This window comes from Megalobrama amblycephala, linkage group LG1, assembly GCF_018812025.1.
Source record: "Megalobrama amblycephala isolate DHTTF-2021 linkage group LG1, ASM1881202v1, whole genome shotgun sequence".
In the NCBI taxonomy this organism is placed as follows: domain Eukaryota; kingdom Metazoa; phylum Chordata; class Actinopteri; order Cypriniformes; family Xenocyprididae; genus Megalobrama; species Megalobrama amblycephala.
In genome coordinates, this window is record NC_063044.1 from 17,044,425 (window position 1) to 17,056,443 (window position 12,019).

The 12,019-nt window shown below is 35.4% G+C and overlaps 1 long non-coding RNA gene across 1 annotated transcript; it reads left to right on the forward strand.

The window, feature by feature from the left end:
* Positions 1-11,270: 11,270 nt before the first annotated feature.
* On the forward strand, positions 11,271-11,799 carry LOC125264939. Its single transcript, XR_007184174.1, has 2 exons — positions 11,271-11,585; positions 11,689-11,799. It is a non-coding gene; the product is annotated as an uncharacterized LOC125264939 (long non-coding RNA).
* Positions 11,800-12,019: the final 220 nt, after the last annotated feature.

Below are 12,019 nucleotides of genomic sequence, written 5' to 3' on the forward strand. Positions count from 1 at the left end.
TATTAATGAGTTTGGCAGACATGCGCGATTGCACGTGCGACTGAGAATATTAGTTCACACTGAATCTCCAGACATTAGTGGATTGTTCCATAAAGATAACTATACTCTCAGCGTCACGGGCGGCTGACTTACGCCTAAACTACAGTTGTTTTCTTCTAGCTAACAGTTCATAATGTTGTCATTAGTATGCTGGATTTGTGCAGTCGTCTGTAACTGAATGACAGACACTTTGTGTAACAACCTTCAGCTATCGTCTACAATGAGTTCAGCTCGTTCTGCTCTTCCTTTGCCATGTTTTAAAACTCTGTATTTTATTAGTTATTATCATTGAGTTCATCACTGCTTGTAACAACTGAAATAAACCTGTGTACATGTTTTTGAGGACCGATATCAGTTCTGTTATTGTGCTTTTGTTCATTTTGATATGATATTGCTCTTCAAAAGGATTAATACAATTCTTTATGTTTAAGCTTTATTTGATCATTAAAGGCAAAACAGTAATTTTGTGATTTGTTTTCTATTTTAATATATTTAAAATGGCTGTTTATTCCTGTTCCTCCAGTCTTCAGTGTCACATGATCCTTCAGAAATCAATCTGATATGATGATTTGATGATCAAGAATCATTCTGAGCTGCTATTATCAGTGCTGAAAACAGGAAACCGTGAGCTGATGATTCACAGATCAGCAAGTCTGAAGAACAGTATTCAAATCTTTTGTAACATTAGAAATGTCTTTTTTTTTCTTTTTTAAATCTATTTAATTAATCCTTGTTGAATAAACTTCATCCTTGTGAAATTAATTTCTTAAAAAAAACTACAGTGATTCCAGACATTCAAATAATGCATTTGTGCTAATGATTTGATGGCCACTGCCTGTTTAAAGAGATAACATTTTGTTGTTATAAAAATGTTTTAAGTAAATAAAAAAACGTCATTAAAAATGCCAAAATCTTTGACTAAAAATGTAATTTTTTGATCTGAGAACAGCTTTCTTATGTGTCATATTTCCATATATTAAGGGACTGCTACAGTAGCTGAAGTTTGTTGTTGGCAAGTCCATGTCCATCTTTTTGTACAAAAACAAAATGTCATTAAATGTCTCACACAATATCACATGTTCACTCCATCACACATTATTCAAAGCATCTATTAATCAAAAGCAAATCAAGGCCATATTGCCATCTTTATTCCAGGATTTCTGATATATGTTTTTGTAGCGGGAAATTTCACTACAAGGGGTGAATTTATCTTGTGCTGCAATATATCTTGGACGACTAGGGATTGACAAGATCTAGGTCTCCACCCCCTAGTACAATTAATTCCTATACTTAAATATATAAAAGTATGTTTTTTATCTGTCTTGTGAATGTTGTTTCGTCTTTTGTAACAGCGACTGATGAGGATTGAGGCTCTGGAATTTAATAAAATAACCCCTCTTCCCCTCCACCAGCCCACAAGACAGTAGGAATGCCCCTACTCCAAGATAACAGACGTTTTACACTTTTGTTCTTAAATGTTTAAACAAAATAAAGGAAACAGCAGTCATGAAATAAATTCTTTGTTTCACGTGTCTTATGATTTTATCAATAAATGTACAAAAATAAATAAAAAATAAATAAACTTTTGTTCAGATCCAAACTTGTTTCTTTTCTTTCAACAATAATACTCAAAAATAGAAAAAAACCCAATAACAGTTCTGATAGAATGAATGCTCAGAAGGTAAACGGTTCACTCAAAAGTACATTACAGATGTTTCGTTCCACATTGGATATTTTCATATGTGAGATTCACAACCCCAGAGTTAAGGATTTACCTCACAGTAGAACTGGGCTGGTGTTGGAGTGTCCAGATATGGCAGGGTAATTAAATCAAACAAATAGTCACCAGTTCAAGAAAATCTCTTCCTTTACTACAAAGGCAGGGGGAAAAAAATAATGTTAAAATATATATATATATCTTCACAAACGTTTCTGATAAACGAGACAGTCCCTTCAAAAACAAAACAAAAACACCGTAATTCGGGTCCATTCACTCGTGCAAACTCAGTTATCAGTTCTCATGTCCATGCAAGTGTCCATCCAAAAAGAATCTCAAAGTCTCCAAGTGAAAACACTGCAAAATGTCCAAAAATAAACTATCAAAAACAGGAGGAAAAATTACGACTGAATACGGAAAATAGAAGGAAAAATATAATCAAAAGAAGAGCGTCAATGAGTTCGCAATGCCGTTTGTGTCCAAAACTAACTTTTTCTCGTGCTCGCGTTCGTCTCGCTCACTTCCGTCTCACGCTCTTCCTTTTTGGAACCCTTTTTTTTTTTTTTTTTTTTTTTTGGTTTTGATGCAAAAACTTGTGAAAATGAGATCCAGGCAGTAGATAAAGTTGTTGAAAAATTATTTATTCATTACATTATTTATTACATCCCACCAGGGCTTGACATTAACTTTTTTGCTCACCAGCCAATGTGGCTAGTGGTTTTCCAAAGTTACTAGCCACTCAGCATTTTCACTGGCCACAATTTTGCTGTTGGGAAATTACATTTTATATGATTAAAGTTGACTCTGGCATGCTTAAATTACTTGATTTTGAGTCATTTTACTTCATTTACAAGATTTAAAACCCTTTCAAACTTACAAATGCAGATTGACCACCCAAATCAAGACTATGTACATTGTATATATCAGGTATGTATAGTTATTTTAGAAGCAAATTACAAATAGTAATTTAAAAAAATATATTTTTTCTTTCAGATACATATGTTTATTTAGCATACATGTATACATTTATTTAACATTTTTGATGTTTGATTAACATTAATGACAGACAGGTATTTATTTGGGGGCTGCTGAATGCATGGACGTCATATACTGACACATATCCAGTTTTTACCCACTTAGCCGTAAGCCATAGCCGACTGTACTCACGCGAGATACTCCACACGATGCATTTTGACATCCGTGTGTGCGTGTATTCAGGCGCAAGGAGAACTGATCGCGCGCGACAGAGAAAGCGCGCACGCGAGCGCTTCTGTTGTGTCATTCAGCGCGATTCCGCCTATCCCGCCTTCACTAACCGCAAGTTAATCAATAAATAATTGTGACTGAATTGTAATTTTGTGATACGACGATCTTGGCTATTTTTCATTTGGCTGTAGGCTGAAATTATATTCAACCCGCCAAAGTGGCTAGTGGGAGTGGCTGTCTTACCCGCCACAGCTGAAATCTACCCGCATTTGGCGGGTGTTAATGTCAAGCCCTGCATCCCACTCAAATTTATGTTTTTGTTCTAAAAGAAAAGGTTAATTTCACCCATTACGTCATCTACTGGTCCAGAGTCAAAAATAGTTGTTTTATCCCCTTTGGGAATTTTGCAAATGTCAGCAGACATATTTTGATCAGATTCAAATGAGCAATAACTCTGAAAAACATCACTTCTGCAGTATTTGGCAGGCGTCCAATGTCTAACCACAGTCGTGTCAGCGTGACCTGTCACACCGGAACAACTGAACATAACAAGCATTCTCTGAAATATAAAATAAAAATAACCATAAGGGTACAATAACAAGTAAATACTTGAAAATATGATAAGAATTAATATATAAAGTATGAGTACATAAATATAGGAAATCAAAAGTGAAACTGATAAATCATAAGCCATAAACGATTAACATAAATATTAATAAAAAGGCATGAATATTAATATTGACCATTGGATGCATCATTCCCCCACTTGAGTCCTTAAGGACTCCATATTACAAAATATTTAAAAGATAGAAAATGGATGTCGAATAAATTAAATATAAAGCATCACATCTAAATGAAGCGGCGGGTGCCTCTCTAACCCCAACTAACTGCATAATATATTGCCTGAAGCCTTCACCAGGCTGGACCGACGAGGGCCACTAGAAAAACCCGACCCCGAACGTCCCCTGGACTTTTGCTGGGTTGAGGACTTACCGCAACTATCAGGCGGATGAAATTTCTTCCATTAGTCTTAAATTGTTAGCCAGTTTTAGTAAAGAATCAAATTAATTTGCCATCAGATGTATCACACAAATAGACAAATTAAACAACTATATATCATTTGATAACCCTAAACAACTCAATCCTTCAGAGTCTCAATCCCTCCATTCTGTGCTGCAGCAGGAGGAGGATGTAATCAGTCTTTCTGTGGACTTCCCCTTGTGTTGATAAGCACTGAGGTGCTCGTCGATCCTTCCTTGGTTCTTCTTGATCAGTTGGAGCAAACATTGGGCTTTTAAGCCACCAGTTGAGTTTACTCATTCTCTTCATTGACCCTCCTAATGGACACTTCCTTTCCAGTGGTCACAATCAGGCGTCACACAGGAAGAAGAACTGGTTTGATGAAAATACCACACATAATCTCCTGATTACATCTACTCGTACTGAACCTAGACATGGAGAAGATATAACGGACACAAAAGGAAAACAAAAGAACAAAACAAAACAACATTGTCGTTTTTCACATGATTAACAATACATTAGCACTCGGATTAGTAGGATGAATTTCAGCAATCAACAGCACGGCTTTGACCTGTGAATGAAGACCCTGAAATTTTTGTTAGAGACAACATATATTTACACATCACCCCGTCCAGTCCTCCTTGGGGTAACAAAACCTGTGGAAATTCATTCGGATTTGGTGTGAGGGTTATCCAGGGCTGTTCAGACACTCATGATATTCCCTCATCTGGCAATATCATACATAATTAATTTATTGTAATATTATTTCCTTTGTTGATTAAATAAGTAAAAAGTATTTCTTATTTTCACACAATAATATAAATTCCTCTACCTGGATAACACTCAACACTTCAACATGTTAACAATCACAAGGCATTACATTATACATTCAGACAGAATCAGTTCATTCAGTGGAATCCATCATGACATGCTGGAGAGAAAAGGAAAGTTAGATGTGGGGTAAACAGGACAAGATTGCTTGTTCTGCTTTCCCAAAGTTATTCACCTGCGCAGGTGTGGCATTGTTTCATTCTGCCAAAATAACCCAGGTCAGGATTATTAGCCAAATTCATCCATGACCATTATTTCATTAGGCATAATTCACATAATGTGCCCATTTTAGAAAATTTGAATACAGACACACACACTTTTATGTCTCTGGCCAGAGTATCAATTGTTTTTTTGTCACTGCATAAGCAAACAGTGAACTGAATGGGGAATATATATATTGTTAAGGGTGGAATACCACCGAGTCCAATCGAATAAAACTCTTTCGACGATGTTGGAAATGATGAAACATAGGCACTGTGGCATTCCCCGTGAAACAGTGTCTAGGTTTTTTTTAAAATTGAAATCATTTAGTCAGACGACGTTTGTCGCAATAGAATTGATTTTAACACCGCAAAAACAAACACCAATTTTAAAGAAATATTATTTCAAGCCTAGGCATGCCACAGTTAAGAGAACAAGCTTCTTAAATATATTTTATTCTTAAAGATATTTTATTATTCATCTGTATTAAAAAAAGTATCTTTCTACAGTTGCTCATGAGCTGTTCTAATAATAAAAAAACTAGAGATCTCATTATTTTGGATCCATGATTAACCATAATCATAATCTCTGATGACAACATTGTGATGAAATAATTTGATTTTACAGTTTTTTTTATTCTCATTATAAAGAATAAATATCTATTAGCCAAGATGGAGTGACTAATATCATATCTCTACCATCCATATTCTATTTAAGAGACTTCTGTAACACACATGTCTGTCCTGAGAGCAGTCTCTAAACTCTCTTCATTGCACAACATCCTCTAACTAAGTCCAAACCCAGTTTAACTGGACGTGAGTCAAGCAATCACTTAAATTTCATTTCATAAAGGGTTGGACTGGTGCTTATCGACAGGAAAGTGCAGGAGGTTAACAAAATCAAGAACTGCTATGAGACTCAAGTTGTAAGTTGTGATGACAAGTCTAATTCTGAAGCATTCTCTGCAGTGATCACAGTAAAGGCAGTACCTGAACACACACACGAGGAAGAGAGGGAAGTCCCCCACTCGTATGGTCAGTTAGTCAGTTGAGCCTGTTGGCAGTTTTAGTGTCTTTCTTCATCCAGTACGTTGGGTCTCTCAGTCTGTCATGAGGACCAGGTGGAACATGAGGTTGACTCTGAATGCAGCCGTCTTTCTCTCTCTGCATCATGGCAGGATCTGTTGTTTCTGCATTAACTCAGTCTTTTCGTCGTCAGCCCTCAGAAGTGTCAGCTTCCTCTTTCAGGGTTTAGCTGGAATCAGGGGTGAGCTGAAGCCCATCAACGAGTGCCTGCGTTTCTCTGCAGCCTGGGTCTTTGAGTCTCTTTCCCCCACTGGCATGCACAGTCCATTCGCTCTTGTTGGTGTTGGGACAGCTTCTTCTGGAAATTGAACACTCAGAGAATGGCATAAATCAAATTGACCCCACATAAACTGTTATCACAACCGAAAATGAGCAATCTGCTCAATACATATTTCAGACATCTTCAGATCACTGATAACAGAATATATTAAACCTATATTTTTGCTTCATTCAGTTAATATTGTACTGTTTATTGATTTCTCTTTTTGACTAGCTTTACATTTCATGCATATCGTATTTTCCTTTAACCTTTTAACCTATCTGAGACAATGCATAAAATAATAATAACAAAACAAAACTAATCAGCAGACTTATCGAGGTACAATTGTACATATCATATCACTAAGATTTGGACCACACTTTAAGATAGCAGCACACTCACTCGATCTAACACAGCTGGGACAGAACAGAGCAGAACAGGAACTCGAAACTAACTTCACCTCATCAAAGTGACTTGGAGGGAATAGTGAGTGGCAGATAGATAGCCGTAAGTTGAATTTTTAAGCCTTTTACAGTCCAATCTCCTTTATAAGACGGACATCCACATACAAGAATAATGCTCTGCTTTGCTCTGCTTTGACACCCACTCTGACAAGATCGAGTTATGTAGGACATTTTAAAAGTTATTTATTTAGCATTTTAGGTCTTAGTGCCTTGCAAGATCACAAAAGAATAGGTCATGACCGAATATAACTTCATCTATTAGATAAAACACTCAAAATACTTGTGGTTGAACACAATGTTAATGATTTTTCTTTCTTCTTTTCATACAATAATTTCTACAAATTTGCACACTTTAAATTTCTGCTTTCTGGATTTAGACAATTTCAAATTTCTCTTGGATTTAAATTTAAAAATTGCTATATTATTTGCCAATGGATCTCAATTCAATAATTCAGCAAGGCCAGTCTTCTCCTGTTATCGTAACTGCAGAGCCCTTTTTAGAAGCTTCTACCCAAAAACACGAGTTGACTTCACAGACTTTCAATAAATCTACTCAAAAACACAGTCTCACCCGAGGATTATCCTTTACGGGGATGCAAACGGTAGAATTTATATTGATATCAAACATTAAACAACAACAATTGTCATCCTCGCAACAGAGCGCTCCCTCACTTTTCTCCCCGGATTCTGAATATTTCAGTTGATAATTTAATATCAACACCAATCACAATGAATATTCAGTAATTAAACTCATCGGGGTCCCGGATTCGTGATTATTTCTTTGGCTGCAGTCCAAAATTATTGAAATATCACATCCTCATTACAGCAGATAGCTTCAAGGCTCAACAATTCGAAAAACAGCAGACTAGAGACAGAGGGTTTTTCTACTCACCTCTCTTTTAATCCTTGCAGTGCATCTTCCAAAGAACCCGAACCGGGCGGAAACACCAAAACTGATGCAGAAACTTGGGAAAATGAGATCCAGGCAGTAGATAAAGTTGATGAAAAATTATTTATTCATTACAATTAAATTTAGCCTCACACGCAAACTTTAATCGATAATGAAAATACTTAATAAAACCAAAAGGTAAAATAACAACCATAAAGAAGCAGTCAATAATTAATAATAAAATTTAGGGTATTGTAAAATTCAGAGTATTGTATCTAATAGATGAAGATCAAAAAGAGCAATACTTAAGACATTTGTAGATAAGAGACAAGAAGTAAGAGCCAAGGAGAGCAAAGGAGGAAAAAAAAGCTGAATTATCAATGACCCGGGCAGCTTTATACCATGAGCATACAGGGAAATTTACATCCCACTCAAATTGATGTTTTTGTTCTAAAAGAAAAGGTTAAATGGTTTTACCCAGTGTCACAAATAGATATAAGAGTTGTTTTGACCCCCTTTGGGAATTTTGCAAATCTTACCCTTTTAAATGTCATCAGGAAAAATAACAGACATATTCTGATCAGATTCAAATGAGCAATAATTCTGAAAAACACCATTTCTGCCGTATTTGGCAGGCGTCCAATGTCTAACCACAAACGTGTCAGTGTGACCCGTCACACCAGAACACTTGAAGAACAATTGAATATAACAAGCATACTCAATCACCAGTGAATACTTGAAAATATGATAAGAATTAATCTATAAAGTATAAGTACATAAATATATGAAAGCAAAAGTAAAACTTGATAAATCATAAGCCATAAATGATTAAAAATAAATATTAATAAAAGTGCATGAATATGAATATTGACCATTTCGGATCCATCAGGTTGAAACGAATCAGCTAGCTAGACAAGCAATGGATTCTACAAGTGTTCCCGAAAGGACGTCCTACGATTACTACAAAAAAGAATGCAAATGCTCTTGCCATAAAAATAAAAAAACATCACCCACAGTGAAAGTGACTCCTGAGGATGTCAATGGTATAAGCCCGGTCTGTGAAGATTGTGGATGCAGTGATGGTTTTGAGTGCTGTGTTATTCTGTGAGTGTTTCCAGGACATTCTTCAAACAGGTGAGAACCATTTGCTTCCTAAATTATGGACATGTTCTAAAATGTTCTGCATATGAAACTTTAATCATGTTCTACATACACACATATATATTCTATGAAAATAAAATGTATTGAACTAACCTTTTTTTGAAAGGATGTAAGTGTAAGGATGTTTAGATATTGTTGGTGAAAAAAGACAACAGCATTTAATGACAATAATGTTTGTTGTTGTTGTTTTGTCTGTAAGTGGATTTGAGGAGGCTCAGGATGGGTTTCTGCTCCAGTGAAGAAAATCATCAACGCAAAAACAACTCTGCAATCTACAATCAACATCAGCATATCTTATATTATCAAAAGATGAAAATATTTTAACACTACTGTCTACTTCTAATGATAGAGATTTTCTGTTTGAGACACAGAACGACAAGAAAGGTTTTGAGATAAACTGGTTACCATCTGTTTGTGGTACTAATAGGTAGAATTTCCAAAGAAAATACTTTGAGTGAAAACAAGTCTGACAACATATCTTCTACTTTCTCTCCTTTTGGTGGAAGTTTTACTTGACAGTGTGTTTCTTGTTTAGTTAACTTCTGTCTCATTTTTATTTAGATTACAATCACTGTAAAACCTGGCTGTTAAAAATGGCCACAATCTGACAGTAACATACTGTTTGCTATTAAAATAGAAATAATGTCTTGGTAATGCTTGTCATTTCTTTTGCAGTAGCCGTGCGAGCGCATAGCGTTCAAGATCTGAGAGAGATATTCAGTCCATTATAAATTCAGATTTTGGCGCCTCTGGAATGGATCAAACCATAGATATTAGCCTACCTGATGAGTTCAAGTAAATACGCTGGAAATCCGCGCTCATTCAAGGATGTGCGTTTATTTCATGTACGGAGAAGACACGGGTGCCTGCAGGATTTCATCTGAAAGTTTTTTATAAATCTGTCAAACATCCATTTAGCGCATGTTCACAGAGGAAAACGGCTGCTTGTTCTCTTGATACTCTCGATAATCGCTTCAGGTGATTCAGTGAGAGCAGTCCAAACGAATGCGAGTGGATTCAGACTGTTCTGCAAAGGCATTTTATAATTGCAATTCATAATTTAAAACACAATTTAAGCGTCAGAAAATATGAGCAGTTCTGTTTCAGAGCTGTTAAACTGAATATACGAAGCTAAGCAAGCTTTTTTCTTAAATATCCACAACACAAACAAATTTTTGTCACTATAGCAACAGTAGACTCTCTGAGCTGGCGTGAGCGATTGGAGGCGGGGCTAATTTGCATATTGATTGATCCATGTATATTAAATGAGGCAAGGGTGTAGAGTTACATTCCAGCTATTTTAAGGCATGAAGAAGTTTTTTTCACTTGATTTTTTTTTTAATATGTCATTTTGGTGATCAAAGATGAGTTTTAAGGGATAAAATAATTGAATCCAGGGGGACATTAATGTACTAAAAACTTCAAACGGTTCATGTGAGTACAGTGGTTCAATATTAATATTATAAAGCAACAAGAATATTTTTGGTGCGCAAAAAACCCCAAAATAATTTATATAGCGATGGCCGATTTCAAAACACTGCTTCAGGAAGCTTCGGAGCACAATGAATCAGTGTGTCGAATCATGATTCGGATTGTGTGTCAAACCGCCAAACTGCTGAAACTTTAGCGCTCTGAACAGCTGATTTGACAATATATATATATATATATATATATATATATATATAATAATTTTTTTTTTTTGTGGTGTGTATTTTGATCTAGTATATTTTCACATCATTATATTTGTTTAGAGCAGGGCTCGTCAACTGCCGGCCCGCCAATCATATTCATCCAATGAGAAGTGTTTCAATTCGACACACAACCTCTCGGTTACAAACTACGAATCACTCGAAGATTAAACAAGTTTTTAAATCCCAAAATCACCACACTAATCCACAAACATTTACCATGTATACACTGTAGTAAATTACCATGGTTTGTGGAAATGTGGATTATTTGAAAACTATGTTATAGCCATTTATATTGCAGTATATTTATTAGGTGGGCAGGGGAATATATAATTCACTTCTTTGTGAAGGTGTGTATAGTTTTTACCTGTGTTTAGATGTCTAGGCCTATATAATATGTAATATAATATCATTTGACAGTGGTAGTGAGTAGCCATGTATGGTCTCACTGTGAGAATATTTTCATTTAAGCCTAATAATTAATAATTTCATTAATGAATGAATCAGGACAGATTTTAAACAAATCTTTTGAATGAATGATTCAATGACAAATAATTTTTTTAACACTCACTTATTTGATATGCAAAGTTCGTTTCAAAAGGTATTTGCTCTATTTTGATCGCTATCGTAAACATCAGTGTTAACTTAAAACTTATATCTCAGTACTTCTGTGATCATTTGAATATTTGCCTAATAAACCTGCTGCTGTCTGTCACTCACTGCTCCTGACTGAATAACTTTACTATCTTTATAAGGATCATCAATCTATATTTAATTATTACAGTGAGCACTTCAAATGATTACATGACAGCTTTACACCATTAAACTATCAGTCAGTCTGTAAATGCTTCATCAATAACTGTTCATAGTTGAATCCCCTTGACTTCAGTCATGTCCAGTTTCTCTTCTTCTTCTTCTTCTTCTTCCACACATGTTTCCTGCAGTGATTGTGATTATTGTTGAGATGGCAGTGTTTGCTGCTCCTACTGTTATTCTTCTTCAGATCATCTGTGCAAGAAGACCTGGTGAGTTTGAGCTTCACACAATCTGATGATTCACACTCATCTGATCTGGAACAATCATGGTAAAAACACATACGAGAGGTCAGTCAATGCTTTTATTTTGCAGGGAGGAAGGACTCGCAGCACCCAGAGGAAATAGAGATGCCTACAATATTACAATAAAATACTGCTGAGTTTGGAGACCATCTGAAACAAGATTTAAAACAGCAGAAACTCACAGAGGATTGTTCATTGTTTGATTTTCTTCTTCTCAGAAAACAGAGAAAAACTCCCCGAAGAAATAGTGACAACATCAAGTTTAGATTCAAATATCTTGTACAAATAAAAGGCCAGATTTATGTTCATTTATATGGTTTGATGGATGTTTTCCTACAGTGTTGAATGTCATTTTCTTGTGGTTCATATATAAACTGCTTTAAATGTAATATAAAATACAG